At 41.2% G+C, this 20,830-nt stretch overlaps 1 protein-coding gene across 1 annotated transcript in view; it reads right to left on the reverse strand.

Annotated features, from left to right (window-relative positions):
- Positions 1–19,984: 19,984 nt before the first annotated feature.
- Positions 19,985–20,830, reverse strand: part of mtrr (5-methyltetrahydrofolate-homocysteine methyltransferase reductase) — a gene marked incomplete at its 5' end in the record, with an annotated part of 24,510 nt that continues 23,664 nt past the window's right edge. The window contains one exon of the mRNA XM_079233937.1: positions 19,985–20,830. This exon is cut by the window's right edge and continues 357 nt beyond it.

Raw genomic sequence — 20,830 nt, forward strand, 5'->3', positions numbered from 1 at the left:
AAACAGATTTCAAATACATGTTTTTGTCCGTCAGAACACAAAATAACTCAAATGGTTTGCTTGTCTTGTTGTCTTTCATCAGACTGTGTTGTCTTTGAAAGTATTCACATGAAAAATACAACAAATGATTTCCTCCCAGTGTTCTCTAACGACTGCAAAGTGTAACTTTATGGGCCATGACTAAAGCACTTCTTCTTATTAATGTTTCTGGTCAATGGCTTCTATCAAAAGAAGAAAAGATGATCAGAGGAGCAGAAGCAGCTGAACGAGGGAGATTTATGGAGCAACCCTGGCGGTAGTAGGCCCATATTAACCGGCACGACAGCAATCAAGCCTTTTACAATGGCTGAGCATCAGGCAGTTCTCACAGTGTAATACAACACTAATATCACCCCTGCTGTGGGGAAAGGAGGTCGGAGGGGTTTCAACTTATTCAGTGCCTGTTCAAGAGCACTTACACCAACTGCTGTTTATATGAAGTTTTTAATGGACGTGCGCAATGAGCATTTAATGGTCGCACACAAAGCCTTATATTTAAACTCAAGTCAGTGAGGTGCTGTTCTTGACTAAATTGTTACATACTTTCTTTGTTTATACATGCAAATTATTCCTCAGTGGGATATGATGCTGATTGTAGAATCTGGCTGTTGAGATGCAAATTACTGCCTTGAACTACTGTATATTAACATTTGATTTCATTAACCCATATTCTATCATGAAGATTAAGGCCATGGTATTTGACTAAGCCCCCGCGAAATGTAAAGCGGCAAAGCAGGTCAATCCTTCCATTACCCCACATGTTGAAGTGATGTGAATGGGGCTGTTGCAAGAATGATACCCCATACACAATAATTCAGAAGGTGTTTTTTTTAGCCTTTCCAAATACACAAATACAAAGGCAAAATTGTGAGTAATGGATTATACTGTGTTTGTCTGTTCCTACCTAGCTCATATAGTAGTAATCATAGTTCAATTCTACAATTAAAAATCTTTAGTAAACCTTGCAACAATTTCATGACGAGATTAAAAACAGTCACCTTTGTTTTGAGCCTGCAACTCTATTCAACAAGCGGTTTTGTGTGCAAGCAATTGTCTTGAAGTCATCGTATAAGACACTTCAAGCAATCTTGCTGCCTGCCCGCTGAGTTCCCCTCTACGTTATCACTAGTTAAGAATAGTGATTGAAGAGTCAGCAGGCAATGGCTGTATAAAACACGCAATAGAAGGTGTTTCGAGAAAGTGTCAGTCCCCGTAACCACTAGACGCCCTTGCGCATGCAGCCATAACTGAGCACCCAAAATATAATGCTGGGTGAACACTGCAGCAGAATGCGAAATCAGCCTCTCTCTCTCTCTCTCTCTCTCTCTCTCTCTCTCTCTCTCTCTCTCTCTCTCTCTCTCTCTCTCTCTCTCTCTCTCTCTCTCTCGTACTAACACACACACACAAACTGATCACACGACAGGCATTGAAGTCAGCCAAATGTAAGATATTTTAAGCAAGCAGAGCAGGCTTTATTAGTATGAGCAATTAGTATGGGTGATTATGCATGCGAGTTGTTTTGTTCTTCCACCTTTGATGAGAGTGTATTAGGGCGGGATAGCCAAACCAAAGATAGCAATAAAGTGAGAGGGAGTTGAAGTGTGTGTGAAGCTTTGCAACCCTCGTTATTTCCATCCTTCTCCCGGGAGGCTTGGTTCCTATTTCAATTAATCCCTAATCAAACTGGGAACAGCAAACATGATCTGATTTGGCCTCCTCACACAGGGATGCTCTAATCAATTTCCACAACCAACAGGATTTGGAGGCCAGAGGACACACACCTCCTCTGTTGTTGCGATTGTCCTCTGAGATAGTATCAAACACTGTGACATGTCCTTCCCAGTGACTCCCAATGTGTCTTGCATGGGGCAGTGTCACCACGCATAATTAGGCAACTGTACACTCAAATGCAAGGTGATAGAGAACACCGGAGGTGTGCTGGCAGTGTTGTCTGTCCTCTGGTGTGCTAGTGGCCAGATAGGGGAAGTATATTGCCGACTGCATAATAACTGACTTAGGAAGACTAAATTTGATGTATTATTCACACCATGGCAAAAAGGTGTCCAACGGTACCTGATGTTGTGCTATGCGGCGACACCTCACATCTGCTAGCTAATGAGTCTGACTGCAACAGGGCCATCTCATCAAGGGCATCAGTCGTCGCCCTACTGCGGGATAAACAAGAAACTACATCGCCTTAAGGCCAAGCTTCTGCTGCAATAAAGAACAACAAGCAGCTGCAAAGCACCAGGAGAGCACTTACATCAATCCATTAAGAGGCTGAGCCGCAGCACGGGTGAGGAAATAAACACAGTGTACGGAGAAAAGTGGAGTACAAGATGGAATTAAAAGTAAACTGAAAGAGACACACAGAAGGGGAGGAGGAAGCAATGACGAACACAGGACAATATCGGCAAAACAAAGGCTAGAAGAAGATTTGGTCAAAAGATTCCCCGGCATGTTGATTGACCTACTACCACTTATTATAAGTTTTAAAAGCAGCCATACTTTCAATAAACGATTCCTGCAAGGACACAGAGTGACGCTTGGTAAGAATTCCAATTGTAGCAGGACTATTATAATAGGAAATAATGCAGCCTTGGTGAGATGAGTGTAGAAATGGCAATAGAGTGTCTGGAATCTGTGCACCCTCTCTGGTAAATTACCTTGACCTGAGGTTAATTTGGTACCTCAGTGCCCTCTGGAGGTCACTACTGTATTTCAGCTGTTTAATAAGCCTTACATCCACAATTCTACAGTATTAATTACATATTCCATTTATGGAAAGATACCTTTTGGCACCATATGCTTCTTAACCCACATCATCGACTGCAACTTTAAAGTCTTGTTAACATGGTTTTTGTTTGTGACATTAAATATTTAAAAGTCAAATATAAAGTTTTAAAAAGAAAAACAACAACTTCAGGTGTACTACTTGCAACCTCAGCTGCTTCATCAGGTTTTATTAACAACATAAGCAAACAACGACACAACTTGCAATTGGATTTTAATATTGCTCCACCTTAATTGGGGCAAAGAAGTAGATGACATCAAAAATACAAAACATCCAGCATGTGAATTAACCAAAATTGTTTACAACTTTATTAGACAAATTTCTGATTGAGAAAGTCGGTTGTCAGGGCCTTTATGATTTGGTTTGGTGCATTTTCTAGAGTGGAACATAGAAAATGGTTTGCTATGTAGGTCAAGTAAGAAATCTGAGCGGTTTGAGCAGCATTGCATTCTGGTCCACCAAGAATTATTGGTGGTGGGAAAACTGTTATTTGGGATCGACTTGTGTGATTGCTGTAAGTGCAAAATGTTGAGCTTTGAAAAAGCACCTGGTGTTCACCACTGATGCTTTTATGAGTGGGAATTATTCTGCAATCAGACTTTTAGTGTCCTATATTGTATACATCTGACCTCTGAAGAGCAATACACACCTTAAAAAAACTAAATAGGCCCAGAAATTCTCAATGTATTTGCAGGGTTAGCCTTACGCGTGAACTCATTTTGAGGTGGCCAGTACAGAGAGCTCAGAGTATTGTTCACTGTGCGGTTCTTATGAGTGGTCGTGTGCATCAAAGCGTACTTTGCCTTTCATGAAGTGCTCTGGAAAACAAACACCCACTTCACTCAACTCTCCAAACATGAAGCATGGAGGGAGTGAAAGTAAAGTGAGCACCTCATTTATCAAACCCCAGTTGGCCACCAGTGGGTGGGCATCACTGTCAAAAGGCCAATTAACAAGAAGCCCATTGTGAGCACCACAGAGCAGCACAGGAGAGACTAACCATTAGCAGAAATTCATCATTAGGAAATAATGGGTCCAGAACAGGAAGCACATACTCGGCATCAAATACTGTCAGACATGAAGGCTATTTCTAACTGGAGAAAAGGACGGGGTACCTCTCTTACCCTTCTGCTGATTTTCCAAAAACATCTCAATTACAATAACAGCATTCAGAAATGAGCCCGGGCAGCTGCATTAGCTCAGCGTGAAGCTGGAGCTGAGGCGTGTCCGCCATTGCTCCTTGTCTCCAACTAATAAGTCAATTGTTAAGAAAGATCTCCAAGCACAGATATGAACAGGCAGGAGGAGCATGGGGATTTCCAAGCAATGCAGCACGGAGAATATCTGAAGAGAACAGCAATGGCCTCTGGTGTTCAAGAGCAGACAGGAACCTTTAGTGTTTTTGTTTCATGCAATGTGTTTTTTGTAAGATTATTTTGTTCAATGTAGACAAAGACGAGAAGAACCCACTGGCAGAGATGAGAGATTTGGTGTGTGTAGTCTGGTAATGTTACCTCAGGCCCCATGTACTGAATGTGCTTTCAGATAAATCAGACAAATTAATTCAGACAAATCTGTCTGGGAAAATAGCTTATGAACTATTTTAAACTTGTTCAGCGCGATCAGGGCTAAAAGATTCAGCAGAACAATTTGTAATATCAAATTAAAAGATATAATATGTATTCAAATACTCTGAATAATTCATTCAAGTCAAGCATCAAAGTAAATGTCAACCACCTCACCCAACCGCTCTTCACAGAAGGACAAAAGACAACATCCTTTCTAATATTCTCTTCTCTTTGCTCTCACCTTGACTTTACTCACTCTATTTAGTTTCACTTTGAAAATGAGCTTTTCAGTTAGCGCTTGGGCGAGTATGTGTGTGTTGCTGTGACTGGGCTTCGATGGCACTCCAGGTCGAGGTTGCATGTTTTGTCCTTTCGGGACACTGGCTGATTAAGAGGCTTTGCAGTGTTTAATGGCTCTGTGGGCCAGCGGTTCCACAGCAGCGATTCAACCAGTGGCACAGGTGCCCCATTCTCCTCTGAGCAGACCCACTCCTGAACCAGCAGCTCCTACAAACACTATTACCTCGACTGTATTAGCAAACACACACAGCTTGAAATTCACCACACACACCAGCCAATTCACTCAAGTACATTGCACACTCAATGCTCTCTGTCTCGCTTTTTATCTCTGCCTCTGTCTCCTTCTCGTTTTCTTTCCCTCTCTTGTTGTACCTTCTCCTCTTTCTGTCTCTCACAGTGTTGCTTTACACTCTTTGTTTCTCTTGTCTGGCTCTCTTTCTGTATTCCTCAGTGGCTGTATCAGTCTCTAATAAACCTCTCTCTCTCTTTCTGTGTGTGTGTGTGTGTGTGTGTGTGTGTGTGTGTGTGTGTGTGTGTGTGTGTGTGTGTGTGTGTGTGTGTAGGTGTGTGTGTGTGTGTGTGTGTGTGTGTGTGTGTGTAAATCACAGTGATCAGCTGTCAATCCACCTGGGGGGCAGGGTAGCACGGATGCAGTGAGGTGGATGACGAGGTCTGTGCATAAATGTGTGTGTGGTTCAAGGGAAGGGGGGCTTTGCCAGTGTGGGGCCTAAACAAAAAAATAAGGCGGTGGTGCTGGTAGGGGTGACCTTGCTACACAGCAGCAACATCTGAGTGGCTCTGAAGTAAAAATAAAAAAATAATAAAAAAGCAACATGATGAGACAAAAAGTGCATTAGCTCAGAAGTTTGGGACGGATGTCACACAAAAATAAAAAATGCTTGGAGAAAGTTTTATGTCAGGAAACTTTTAAGGCATACATTCTATGTGTAAAGACAATAACGCTAAAAATAGACTTCCCCAGAGATACACTATCGAACATATCACTGCTATTATGAATACATTCATTGCCCTTATACCACCGTCCAAATCTTTCAAACCCAACTCGAGGATATGCTCAGACTAAAAACTTCAAAAGCTCAGCTTTTGTTGACTAAAGGCCGCCTTTGAGCCCGAGTACAAAATAGCAGTTTGGCCCTCCAAACCTTAATTATCGGTTAGGCTGCAGTACAGCTCATTGTTGTGCCCGCACTCTCTTTTAATTGAAAGAAGGTGCATAGCTTTTCATGGTATACTGTATATATATTTCCGATGCAATAGAGTTTAAAATGAAGTCACCGAGGTGCAAATTAGGCTCTCTCTCACGGATACACACATCCACAGTGTCACCTCATTACTGTTTGTTTGTCTTTATTGCAGTTGAGCCCCGATGGTACATATACACCATGTAAGGCAAGAAGGGAAGAAAGCTCTTCATCTCCTCTCTCTCCTTCACACACACACATAAACAAACGCAGATACACACACACACACACACACACACACACACACACACACACACACACAAAGAGAAATCAGCCTTCAAGGGGCGTTGCAGTGGATATCAGTGTTAACACAAGTAATTGCCTTCCTGCTAGGGAGCTTGTGAGTGTTAATCCAGCTTGACAAAGTTTGCTCTTCAGTGCGTGACTCGGAGCACAGTGTTTTATCCGCACTCTTGGTTCAGCTTCTGCCAGAACTACATCAATGGTGGCTGCTGCACTTGTTTTACAGTTGATAGGACTGTGGAGGGCAACTCACTCTAAAAATGAAGTGAATTGGTCTTCATATTTGGGAATAGAGAAATAAGAAGTTCCAAAACTGCTAATATTGAGAGACAACCTCCCGGTAGTGTGTGAGATAAGCAGTACTGTAGTGAACCTTTTTAAAAACCGAAATCTCATCAAATAAATACATTATCACATTCCCTTGTTGAAAGCAGACAATGCTGGCATTACTATGCCCACAGCCGCTGCAGGGTTTCTTATCTTTTATCCTCATGATAAGATAAAACATTTTCTCATTTCCTTTGTTTTACATTTCACACATCGGAGACAAGGTGATCTCTCCCGGAGGTGTGAGTTTCCATGTTAAGCAGCCTGTTACTGACAGGAAAGATGTCATTCATTATGAAAAATGCTTAATGAGATCTTCCCGGATACCATCTTGTGAGTTGAAACTTGACCATCACCTCTACATTATTAATGACAATATTAAATATTTAGGTTATGAATAAAGACTGAGTTGACAAAGCAATTAGATATTGACTGACCTTTTCAGAGTGTTTAGTATTCTGTATCCCTCACTTAAGATTCATTTTACTGCCCTACTGAGCGGTAAGGAGAGGATGCGGTGGTAAAAGTGCCACAGATCTATTCCAATCAATCAACGCCTGAGGAGTCGGGGGTACAATCTCAAAGTTTTCATGTGTTCGGCAAAGCTTATGCAACAAGGCACAGTGATATGAGATGGAGCCGTGCTACCTATGAAAAGTAATAGAAGGACAATTTCCAAACTGCTGAAGCAGAAAGGATGGCGCCTGGTAATTCTTATCAAGAACACTCACAGTGGAGGAAAAACACCAGGCTCATTATTTCACATGTCTTTATCATGCCGTACTTCCAAAGATAATCACATTGGTGTGAATTTCATCACGTTACAGATTTGTACTGAAAAGGTTGCAGCGCCAGGAATGCTGTAATGTTACATCCACGCGTGAAACAAATCACAAACTACAAAGTACTGTAACAAAATAGCAATAAAACACTGCTATATATATATATTCAGCCATCTGAAGTATTACTCCCACTGATTTACTGCAGTCTTCTTTAAAATATGATTGGAAATGAGCGTAGAAAGCATTTCTCATTCTGGGATATTCCATATCCTCTTTGTTTGGGTTTTAGCAGCATTATTTTCACTTACAAACGATGTAATAGACCAACCTTGTAGCCAATCAAAGGTGAATCATGTTCATCCCAGTCAATGCTATTGAGAGGCTTTCTAACCATTGACTGATGTGCTCGCAGACATGGGAAGCAACAAGATTGGCAGCTCTCCAATTTTCTGTTCTATAGCAATTACAGTAAAGTCCCATCATCTCTGCCCTCTAGCTAAAGAGCCGACGAGAAAAACACAGCAAAACCAGAGGGATGTCTGAAGGTCATTACACACTGGCTGGTTCCATAGCGAGAGGACTAATACAACAATACTTGACCTGGGCTTGAGATGGGATCAGTTAGATACAAGAGCAGGGGGCAGACCTATTAACACTGACATGAAGTAGACAGTCAGGCCTGGAGCCAAAGCTGAAGTTCCCTATTCACCCCTTATTCATACAGCAGCATTGACTGTAACACCAACAGAATAATAACCTGTGAAATGCCTTTGGAGCCCATCTCTAAGCATGCCGTTTGGATGATGAACCAAGAAAACACAAAGGTTGCTCAGTCTCCTGGCTGACGTTATGGTGAGTGGTATAGCATTCATTTTACTGCAATTCATAAGTGCTCCCCGTTGCTGTGTCTACGGTGTGTAGAGCAAAAATGTAAGTCACTTTAGATAAAGGTGTCAGCTAAATTAAATGTAATGTAATGTATAGCGATATAGACAAAAGCTTGGGAGATATTCGGTTGATGGGTTGTAAAGACTCCCCACAGAGAGCCTCAAGGACCACAAGTAGCTCCAACTGAGGGCCGGTTGCATGTGTCACTGATACTTAACCACCTGAACCCTGGCAAGAAGAGTTTCAGGAGGGGGTGACTGAAGACTCCCTGTTCTCCAACACCCAAGGAGAGATGGCTTGAGGCAAATGCATTTTTTGGCAACACTTTCCATAATGCTGTACAACATCAATGTCACACATCTTCCTACATTGGCAAAGCTTTGTCTGTATCTTAAAGACCTTTGACGGGGGGAAATGGGCAATAAATGGAGACTCGTGGCAGAACGTGAGACATGCTGTGAACCTGAGGCATTGATGTTGCTATGTTGTGCTATTAACTGTAAATAAGGCATTTTTGAATTATTAGAGGCTGTTTATAAATGCAAACAAATAAGGTATTCGGTTGGATTTGTTCTTTATTAAATTGATGATAGAAATGCATACCTGCTGAAATGATATTGGCAAGTCCTCCTCCTCTGTCTCTACCATACACACTCCCACACACATGCCATGGCATGTGAAGGTAGAAAGGCCAGTGACACCCGTGGCTAATTAGTGACTTGCCTCATTAGTCGCTTAGTCTCCATCTCTGGCCCTAGCAATTATCTCCCTGAGGACCACACCAAGGTTGAACCTCCCTGTCTTAATCTCCCTCTTGCATACCCCCCCTCACACACTCTAGCTGTATTCAAAACTGCATACTCTGTTAGCAGTACATACCGATTTGGCAAAAATGTAGTATTCCATATGCAGTATGTTCAGTCAACCTTGCCTACTGTATCCCACAATGCAAAGCGGCACAACAACAGAAGCCAACATTTTGTACAATTTCTTTTAATGGAATTTCAGATCCCGCTGTGAGCTGGCTGGAGCTGGTGGGGAGTGTTCCTCGGCTTGAGCTCTCTCAAGAGATCGGTCTAGCAGACAAGATGCTTTTATTTCCCTGTTGACGGATGGTTTGTTTGAATACCACAACACAAATGTCCATTATTAAATAAACGGGGACTTATCTGCCTTTTCAGAGCTGAAAAGCTCCACAAGCACCTGCGGGCACAGCTCGCTCTCAGACCGGCTACAGAGCAGCAGGCAGCGGCGAGGGAAAGAGCAGACTCTGACAGGCAGAGAGGCACTTGACAACGTGACCCTTTTAACAGTGAATACAACTACACTCTCTAAAATTGTAGGGAAAGCATTCCACTGTTCCACTGTATATTCTACAGTTTCCCCTTGTTGATGTCTTATTTCACCATGAGGTGATAGAATACATTGTTTAAATGATGGGGGAGCTAAACCATATGGTAGCTTATAAAATGACTAAACATTGGTCATAACATTAAAAAAAGGTTCACTAAGTTGTACTTTCGATAATATTGCAATAGTGGTATGAGTTCATTTTTGTCCAGTCCTTGTTGAAAGGCCAAAGCCTGGCCGAGCATAAATAAATATATTCTACAGTTTCAAACTGCATACTCTTGGATTTAGAATTATGTCAATGCTTTAAAAAATAAATGCAAAATATTCTCACTTCAATTCAACATAATTGCACCATTTTTCCGTTTCTTCTTATTCAGCGGGCCGAGGCATGTCAACAAGCGTTGGACTAGTTTTCTTCAAGTTGGTTGCTAGAGGTCTTTGGGTGCAGATAAAATACTCAGCATACACTGGAATATTGCCAAAATATTATTCCACATTATGCAGCTGGGTAAAAACGGTCGTTAGATCTAATTGCAAACATGAAACCCTTATTAATATTTTTTTCTTCATTCCCTCTCTTGTGGGTCTTGAATCTTTGATTCCGCATTAAAAATCAGCCTTAAATTTTCACTCATTTTTGTCAGTCGGGAAGAGAAGGATGTTGGCCTCTTTTCCCCCATGACCAAAGTAAAGCTGAATTTTAAACTAGACTATTAAATAGGCCGCTGGAGTGGTCCAAGTTTCAGGTATTTGAGTGACATATTATTTGGATATCACTGTCTGCGTTTCTGCCCTCCCATCTCATCATCTTCACCACTCGTAGGAATACATAATTAGCTGCCTCTGCTCTGCATGCTTCAACAGAAGATGGTTAGATTAGGTCTATCTGTTCAGACCAGGCCGGAGCTCAAGGTAACTAATAACAGAGAGCTCCCCCTTGGCGTAACAGACTGAGCAGTACAATCGTTGGTGCTTGACTGGTTCACTTATTCAGTTGTTGCTAACTGGTAAAGCTTCAGCAGATACACCTCTACCTTCTTAAATTCCTCATCAGTCAGCTTGCAACTTTGTTGCTTTACTTATTCTGAAGCTCAAGATATTTGTCTGCAATTGGTCTCTTCCTGCCAGTGAAAATTAAAAAGAAAACACTCGTGAAAAACATAAATGGGAGTAAAGGGCGTTTGCAGAAGGAAAGCAGACAGCATAAGTGAGCCAAATCAAGAAATGAGACATAATGCTGCATGCAGAGTCGGGTGGAGTAATTTTCCAGGCTGACTTTTGCCTGTATTTTCAAGAGTTGTTTGCTTTGATGAATAATCTTGATCCAAAACTACATTAATTGAAACAGACTTTCACTACCAAGGATTATATCATCAACAAGATGTTTAAAAAAAACAAGACTGATGAGTAAAGCTCAAATGCTTGTAGATCATCCACTTAGCCGAATGCGCTGTGGGGAACATCGGCAGGGAATCCGCCATTTCACCCAAGCACAACAAACAACACATTTTAGGGTTGTAAGACAGGATCCAACCAAAGGCTTCTGATAGGGTATCAAGAGTTTAGGTCTGCTTTTTTTTAACTGTGAGCCTAATGGAGAATAAATATGTGCCTCACCAGCAGATGCTGAAGAACCGCCAGAGGTCGGGCTGAATAAGGAGAACATGGAAATTGTGGTGATGTCTGTTTGCAATAGCCACGACCCTTCCCAGCGAGTTTTATGAGGGCTATCACATGGTTTTAATAGTGGTGTAATGAAGAGAGAAGTCTTCATTCAGAATCATATTGTTGATCCTGGGAATTATACTGCTGTGGGGTGCTGAAAGATCAATGATGATGATGATGTGAGCATTTCCTGGTTGGGATACCGAGCGGTCGAGGGAATCTGGCTCGATTATATCTGATTGAATATTTTTGCTTTGGAGAGGGATAGATGTTTGTATGAAAATTCCAGGGTGGAAGACTACTTTAAACCCCTTGATGAGGAACTAAATGAAAGCAGGATCAAGGTTGTTTTGAAGTGCTGCTGTAAAGGCTGGAATGTTGGCCATGAAAAGGTGTCTACCTAGGTCATGCGAGTGGGGTTGTGTGGGCACGCTGGGTGGGCATGGCCTCCTCCACAGAAGGAGCTGACACATGTCGGAACCGGTATTATTGAAGTTGTTGCAAATATCATGCCTTTATTCATAAAAGGGCCTGCCTTTTTATCTATGCCGTATGTTTGGAAGCTATTGGATGAGGCTGACTGCTGGTTTAGGAGGTATAAGTGCTGGAGGGGCAGTTTGGGATGTTTAATGCAATACTTCAGTGTGCATATTAATATGTTCATGGAATCACTGCTTGTGACAACTTCTTTTCTTAAAAAGGTGCAATGTGTAATGCCTGGCCACATGCTCCAAATCACCTCTACTATTGCGTCCATACAATCTAAATACAGTCATCACAAATAGTAGTAGTAAATACTAAAAACCAGGGGCAGGGCAAGAATATGCAAAATAGGACCAAAGTGCTGAAACTCTGAGCCGGTCAAAACAAAATTGCTATCTAATAATCTTCCCGTTTGACGTCAGCCTATAATTCTTCACATTTAGTTGATAATATTATTTTTTGTAATTGTATTCTTTCCTGCTTGCAGTACAACACACTCCTCTCTCCCTCCTCAAAGTTTCCCTTCCAAGACACAACAGTTGCATTATACAATCCCAATTAAACAGAAACAACCTGAGGGATGCTGGGAACATCAGGGAGGACAAGAAGCTGGGTGTACGACTCTAATTAAAACTGGAACAATGAGAGAGTCAAGACCTTGAAAAGAAATGTTCTTTGTCTTTGTCTTGGACTGCTTTAAAGTGCAATGTTTAGCATTTTCATATGATGGCGACTTCAAGGTGGTTTGTTTTTTATCAATCTCCAGAGCTATCTTGCAAATATCCACATAGTACTGATGTAACACCTCTGGTTCTTTGCTATTTAATCAGAATAACAACATAGTATAAAGCAGCACTTCATCTTGTCTTAAACCAGAGCACTTTTCGAATGTTGCTCTGCTTCCTCTTGGATTTTCATGATATATTCTCAGTCCCCCCATCTCTCAGGGTGATGTTCATGATCCTGCATGAAACCTCGAGATATCAGTCTGCAGATAAATGGCCAAAGTTAGGCTTCAGCAGTTGTCTCGAGGTGAGACCTGCTGTTAGAGAGAGAGAGAGTGCATGCGTGCGTGTGTGTGTGTGTGTGTATGTGAGAGTGTGTGTGTGAGTGAGTGAGACATGTAAACAACGTTTGCATCGATGGGCTGCCTAAAAAAAGCAAACAACTCGAAAAAGACAGACAACACCTTTTCCCAATCATTTACAGCTGAGACTGTACATGTTATGATACATGTGTCTGTATCTATGTTTTATTTGTCCCTAAAAAGAAATACAAATAAAACATTTAAATAAGTATTTATACTGGTGTGAAAAGAACATGTGTAATTCATTTCATTATAACGGGAAAACAGAAAGGAAATTGTGCTCGAAACAGAATGACAGATCAATTCTGAAGGGCGATTAAAAGCACTGTTTTGTGCACCTTATGAGAGTAAAAAAAATAAGGTATTTTTCCCAGGCGGAAATTATAACAGTTGTTTCTTTCTTATTCTAAATAATACTGTCACAACGTTTTTTAGAGTGGGAGTTGGTTGAAATTACTTCTAGTTAATTCCTTATGAAAACATTTATTGAGGAGACATTTCCATTTTACTTGGAAACATACACAAAATCGCCTCAGACTGAAACTACAGAGAAACTAATTTCTGCTTGTTTCCATATAGTGAATCTGTGATGCCAGATAGCATTTGTGAATAAGTTGGTAAAGCATGTCTCCTGTCTCTGCCTACACAACGAGTGAGTGAGTGAGAGAGTGAGTGAGTGAGACATGTAAACATGCATACATGAGCATGTGCCCCAAAATCTTGAGGGAAATATATTGCAGACTCATACAGCAGATGCCTTTTCATTATTTTAAATTTATAAAACATGGTAGGCCTCTCAATTTATGAGTTATATTTCTCTACAGGAACGCGAGACTGGAGCAGTAACCTTGGATCCTGGTCCTCGGGGACCAGAGCCTGCTGGTTTTTATCCTACCCTCCCAATCAGGGACTGATTTACACCTGGATCACACAGGTGATCCTAATTAACTGCAATTAACTGGCTGGTGGGAGAAGAAGAAGAAAACAGCATTACTGGGAGTACTGTGGAGAGGAAAAAACAAGATTTAAAACCACTGCACAGAAGAAGAGTTGTAATAACGTGTCATGATAGTATATTGCTGAAGTAAAAACACAGAATGAGAAGTCAACCTGAGAGAAAAGCCACACCAGAAGTGATATATCTGCGTAGCATCGGCTGCTCTTTTAAATTGGTTGCTTCGGGCCATATTGACTAGCAGAATCAGTGTTGACTAAAGAAATCAATCATCCTGAAATTGCTGCGTCCATGTTGCTGCATTAAGGAATGACCAAAATACATCAATTATTAAACTGGTGTTAGTTCAGTTACATGAGCACTTTTTTTATTCTAATTAATACTTAAGTATTAGGCCCCTTTTCACAGAAAACGACACAGAAAGGCGCAGATGGAAGTGATAAATTGAATGATGGCGGAATACTATTTAGCTGCTTCAGTTTCAGGGTCCTTGTGCATGCTGGATAACTATCCCACTGTCATGGCTCAGTGGAACACTATAACTTTATAAAGTTGGCAAAAGTCTACTACGGTGTACTCTGGGTGAATATTTCTTTTCTATTAAGAACAAGGATGTGTTTTGTACATAATCATAATTTTGTTTGTACGTTTCACCTCTTTTTATTTTTGCAGCTTCATCAATACAGAAGTTTGAAATGCATAAACAATGAGGTGTTATAAGGGAATAAATTAACTTGTATTGCGCGTTTCATCTTGTTACTTTGTTTTTTTGCTCATGCACATAAACCTTTGTTTGTTTTCTCACTCTGCTTTTAACTATATTAATAGCACAATTGTGCAACGCAAGATGCAGTTAAAATATAAACGGGAAAATACTCAATGTCAATGTTTTGAAAGCTGATGGTTTGGGGCATCAAAGTCAGCAGATTAATACTGCAGCTTTATGAGCTCTTCTGGTGTTTCCCAACATGAGGCTGTCCCATAGTTTACCTATTTCATTTTACCCTTTGATTAAAAGAAAACCTCCTCCAGATCTAAAAGTGTTCCTAGCATAACTTAATGTGGGCTCACACTCTTCGCTGAAGAGCCACCGGCAAGGTAGAAGAAAAGCGCCCTTCCTGTTTTCTTCAAACATTACCGTTATCAAATTACATCACATGTCATGTTGCTACCACTACTTTAAAACTAACTGTGAATGTTAAAGCTCTCTCTCAAATATTTGTGCAATGATGAAAAGATTAGTTGCTGTACCAGTTACTTAGCAACAGTATTAGTATTAGTGTATCATAGCACTAAAAATGCCTCCAAAAGAAAAACTGCTACGTGTAAGCTCTTTTTAATCACTGGCTCTGGATCAGACTCCGGTGTAATGGTTCTCTGGAAAAATGAGATCCTTAACCGAGTGTGTTGGTGTGCAGTTGTTTGGTCCTCTGATGTGATACATTGTGTAATGTGATGCTCAAGCGGTTTTCTAATGACGTTGCTCTCACAGAGAAGGCGCTCACTCGGTCAATCTGGACAGTGTACCTGCAAGTGTATGTAGTGTAGCTTATGTATTCCTGTTTACTACTTCAACAAGGCCTGCACTATCTGAACCCTGGGTTGGGTTCAGATAGTGAAGAGTACTTAGCAGCTAAAGAGCTACTTTAGAGTTGGCGGAGACCAAAACAGAACTAAAACGAGAGTTAATATTTTACTTAGAAACGGCAAATACAGGCAATCATTTAACTCAGAGGTAGGAAACCTCAGCCACACGGTAGCTTAACCAATGGCACGAGCAATACGCGTTCTCTCATCCGCATGCACAATTACCTCTTTCACCAGGACCGTTGCGCTGCCTGACATTTAGGTCATTTCCTCACCCACTCTGCATCAGCACTTGTTGCTTTCTTTGCAGAATGTGTTACATGAATTGCTGATGAACAAGACTGGGGAAAGGTTGGAAGGGTTAGTGATTTCAACTCAGATGTGAATGTTTTCACGAGGATGGTGTTCTTCTTGAATAGCAATCTTATAATATATACAATGTGCTGATTGTGGAAAAAAAATATTTTTTAAAAGGTTGCTGTGCACATATAGAATAAAATTACACAACCGTTGGAGATTTACATTTTGATGTGTCATGGTTAAACCTAATGTCAACCTTAAGGTGATATGGCACACTGATTAACAAGACTATAAAGAAATTATACTTCACATCAAAAAGGTTGCTGATCCCTGATTTAACTGTATCCAAGCTGTTTGAAAGTTGAAATTTCAGGTGGACTAAGTTTTTTAGTACTTTTTTGTTTTGTTTTCCTAGTGGCGTTAAACAGTTTTTAATCTCCACTTTAAATTAATGTCTATAGCTCTGCATATCAAACAAATATAATTCCCAATCTCTCAAATGAACAGAAAACATAATTCCTGTGTTGCTGCATTGATAACAATGATATACCGCAGTACAAACAGTACTTCATGCCGTTACCTGTAATTATTCTTCGTACATATAGATTTTTCCATAAAACAGTAATTACTGAGCAAAATCCCGGTTGTCCCATTATATGCTCGGCACAATATGAGAAGATGATTAATCACACAAACAGTTGCTCATTTTAAATACATCCTAAATGCTTCCCTCCGCCTCAGGGGCTACATATCACCTCTTTTCCTCATCCTGCGTTTGATGAAGGTATAAACTTTTTACATTGCTCTTGGAACCTTGTTACGTAAGAGACCCACCAGTTTGGGGTTCTAGCTGTAAAGGGGGGTGTGTGTGTGTGTGACTCTGAGGCTATCTCTACAGGAGTCAAATCTGAAATAGGGTGAGGTGATGTTGTAACTCACCCTGGTTCACCTCCCACGGCACCGAAAGCACAGTAATAAATTCAGAGTCAGGGACCTTGTACAGCCTGCCGTTGCACTCCTGCCTGTTCCTGTTGTCAGTCACTGTTTTATCCTCACCAACCCCGTCTCTGTTCATCCTGCACTCCTCAGAGGAAAGTAGTTTTTGTGTGCCTCTCTCAATCTCGGCGCCTTCTCTATATTTTACCCAATTCTCAGGCACTAACAGTCAATCTTTCCCTCTTTACAATGTCATTCTACTTTCGGGCTCCCTTTGTTCGTCTCTTTCGCAGCGTGGTGCGGGCAGTACAGCTGGACATTAATCTGCCACTGATGAGCTGCACTCACCAGACAGCTCACGGCTGTTTATCAGGCACCGGGTAAGATTAGGGCCGTCACTGGTGCCAGTAGAGTTTGAGCACGAGGACAATGCAAAGACTTGGGGAAAAACACTGTGATTATGTTTTAAACAGGACTCTTGACGACTAAAAGCCCATTCTCATTGAAAACAATGACTGAGATTGCATTTATTATTATTTTAATTTTTTCATAGTACAATGATTCCTTTGATAAATGCCTCTAAAATGAAGTATCACGACAGCGATCCTCTACATCCCATGCATGTCTTCTTTCTTAGAACTTTACTTTCATCTTTTTTTCTCATTTTATTTTAATATAAAGTTTTAGTTCACTTCCACATCTGCTGTATAAATAACTCCACAATTATTGTAAAGCAAATAGAGAGCATATGGAGAACATGTCATTTTCACATTAACCTTTTCGAAAGCACTTTTAGATATCTCGGAGATATACATAGATTAAGCTCCATGGTGACACACATTCACATCCCACACAACAAATAAAGACAAATATCAAGGGCACAGTTTATCCTTCCATCCATCCATCCTTGTACGTGCATCTTTTTTTTTTTAACTGCACAATCTCAACTCAGTACTTAACCTCCAATTTGCATAAGTCATTATGGATGAGGAGGCTATAAATTCTGCTAAGTGTTCATCCATCGTTGTAAGTTTAAAAAAGCCCAACCAATTTTTACATTTCTTTGACTAATGGAGACAGAAAGAGCATCCATCGATGCAATGTCATTAATACATTTGATGAGCCAAGCAGTTTCTACTTAATTCACTTGAAGAAAATAGCACCTGGCTGGTATGAGGAATCTTTCTTAATGTCCGTGCATATACATTTATTCGGATAATTTTTACAGTATTCTTTTCTTGGCCAGTTTAATCTACTAGAGAAATGTTTATTTAAACCCTCTGAGAGAACAGTACTTTCTTACTGAACACATTCCCCTCCGGCCAGCATCAATTACAGCGACTGTTTATTCTGCCGAATGGGAAGCAGCGATATCGCTCCTGCTCCATCAATACACAGAGACCAGAACAACACTGGTACCACCACAGTGAAAACAGGAAACTCAATACAAGGGCTGCTGCCTTTTATTATTTTTTTAAAACAGATTTTCCTCCAGCACTCTTGACAGATGCTGAAGTTAAAGTGTTTGTGCACAGCTGGGACTTTGGAAAGCAGGCCGACTGTGGCTCTCGATGTGTCTCTGTGTGTGTTTGTGTGCGAGCAGGCCAGTCATCAATGCCACATCAAAGAGCTGAGTTGACATTCTTGGGTCATTGGCGGCAGACTGAGAATCGCAGAGACAGAGTGGAGGTGTCCTTTTTAATGATAAAACACAGGTGAGGCGAAGAACTTTGAAAAGATTAGGCTTTCTGCTGACTGCACTGATGCAAGTAGACTTCACCACATTAGAGAACCGCTTTCAAAGAAACATCCTGCCAACAGGAACTGGAATGTTAGGGAATCCACAACATGATTGCAGCAAAATAATGTTTGTCATCTTTGGGCAAAGTTTTTATTAAAACGGGGACATTGCCTTCTATTTAAACTTGAATTGTGTGGATGAACTGGCGGAGGGGATATGCACCATTACTTTCCATGCCTCCGCAACTTGCACACAGACAGTCACATGCATGTTTGCAAAGTTTAATCTCCCAAAGTTTTGTCGTAAGGGGCAAAACTCGGTTTCTACTTTTTAATCCTGAAACTACGTTGTTAGAACTGCAGTCACAGCACACCTTAGCCAACTGAATTTTACTTATTGTCAGTCCTCCAATTAAGGCACACAGCTTGCAGAGCTCAGAGAGTCAGAGTGTAGGAGGTTCCACTTACTCTCCTCATCATCACTACTTGTACTTTCTGCACCGAGAAGCCGAATGTTAAGCAGGCAGGTTCTTCTAAAATCTCTGAGCTCATTGACATAAAGTGCATCTCCCCACTTGGCTCACTCAACACTTCCATAATAACAGTCATTATCTTCAGTACACATCTTTATGCTTCATTTAAGCCATTCTTAACAAGGGGTATCTATCACGGAGGTGCTGCCATTCTGCGGTCGTATTGACCTCCAGCGCTCTGATTTATTCCAGACAACCCTCCTTAGCTCTGCCTTTTGCTTTCGCTGCAGGACAAAACCGCCACTGTGAACCTTTTTAATTATGAAGACATAATGTAAAACTTCATCAGTCCTGGGTGGTTGCCGGCCACGGTGACATAAGCAGGCGGCAGGCTGTGTGGTTGGGGTCATTTTTTAGGTAAATAAGGGCAGTTTTAAAAATATACACTAGTAATGATCAAACTCATGTCACGTTGATGAAAGGCATGCACGCAAGTCTTTTTTATTTCCCCAATAACAAATTGGAGACTCGCATTAATCCGAGGCCATGTATCATGCGTGTGCATGTGGAAGGAGATTGGTGGTGCTGTTAGGCGCATGCAGCATCATTATTTTGATTTTGTCCTCCTCTGCTCCTGTGACTTGGCGCAGCAGCAAGACACTGAGGGATGAGGGCGAGGAGGTGCAGCCAGCTGCGCCTGGACAAACACAAGGACAGCTCCATCGTCAACAGCAGTGTATTAAACCAATTATTCACTATCAGGGATTGTTTTCTGCGACAGTAAATGTTTTGTTTACTCCGCTCCAAAATGTAGCGAATGGGGGTGTCATCTACGGGGAAGGCGGCAGAGATTGTAAACATGTTTTCCTCCACCCCTCCCTACAAGAGGATAAATAAAAAGACTGCTGTTAGAAGATTTAATTCCGAGAAGCCCCTCTCTAGGGGCCCCGCGCTGTGCTAAGAAGCCCATTGCGAAAAGCCTTCAATTAGCAGAGTACGCCTTCATCTCCCGACCAAAGTCACCTTGAACAATCAAATTATCTCCAAAGTTATAGAAAACAATCACTCCCAATCAATCAGCGCCTCCCTTCATGCTCATTCACACCCACACACTTCAAAAACACGCGTGAAAGTCCATCTACAAACACACCTGTGTGCACAATTAAAAAGGAAAACCACAGACAGCAATAATTGAAGCCGAAATGTCTTTTAATTTCTGATCACACAAGGCACAGCTGTGGTTGTTTTCACCACCGTTTGGGAGATTTTAGTTGGGTTGGCAGGACTTAGAAAAGTTGGAGTTCACGGTCTCCAAACTGGCAGCCATCAGTGTGTGGTGGCAGAGAAGCACAAACAAAGTCGGTTAAACAAATTGCTCTGGTCAGAGCGGCACATTATCGTTTAGAATCACGCCCTCTGTACTTAAAATGTAACACAGTAAAATGATAAATGTGGCATGTGTCCTCATCTCCAAGGACTTGCAAATGTGATTTCTTTTTTTTTTTAGAGTTGCATACATAAAAATCTGTCTTTATTACCTCAAAAACAAAATCAAAAGTAAACTAAATCCAGAGTAGTTTGGATGAAGATATGATGATGCTTACCATCAAAGCAACTAAAGACTAAAAAAGAATTGCCACGGATGATGACTTCAGCGCTAAATCGTTGTGATTTTAGCACATTCTGAAAATAACTTGTGAAAATTTGACTGCTTTCCTCCTGACTGACAAAAAACAACAATTGAATGAGTGTGAGTGTGTGTGTGTGTGTGTGTGTGTGTGTGTGTGTGTGTGTGTGTGTGTGTGTGTGTGTGTGTGTGTGTGTGTGTGTGTGTGTGTGTAAAGAACTGCAGATTGCCGTGTTGTTTTCCATCTAGGTCAGAGCGCCTCCAGTCTCATCAAAATCACTCCATCACAACCGATGGAAGTAAATGCCTTTTCCCTCAGACAGGACAAACGGAGGAGGCTTGTCTACACTAAAAGCATTTTCACACTGCAGGACCGATCTCCAGCACTATTGCTCTGACCAAGATAATTTCTGTGCAAACA

This window comes from Taurulus bubalis (genome assembly GCF_910589615.1).
Source record: "Taurulus bubalis genome assembly, chromosome: 18".
NCBI lineage: Eukaryota > Metazoa > Chordata > Actinopteri > Perciformes > Cottidae > Taurulus > Taurulus bubalis.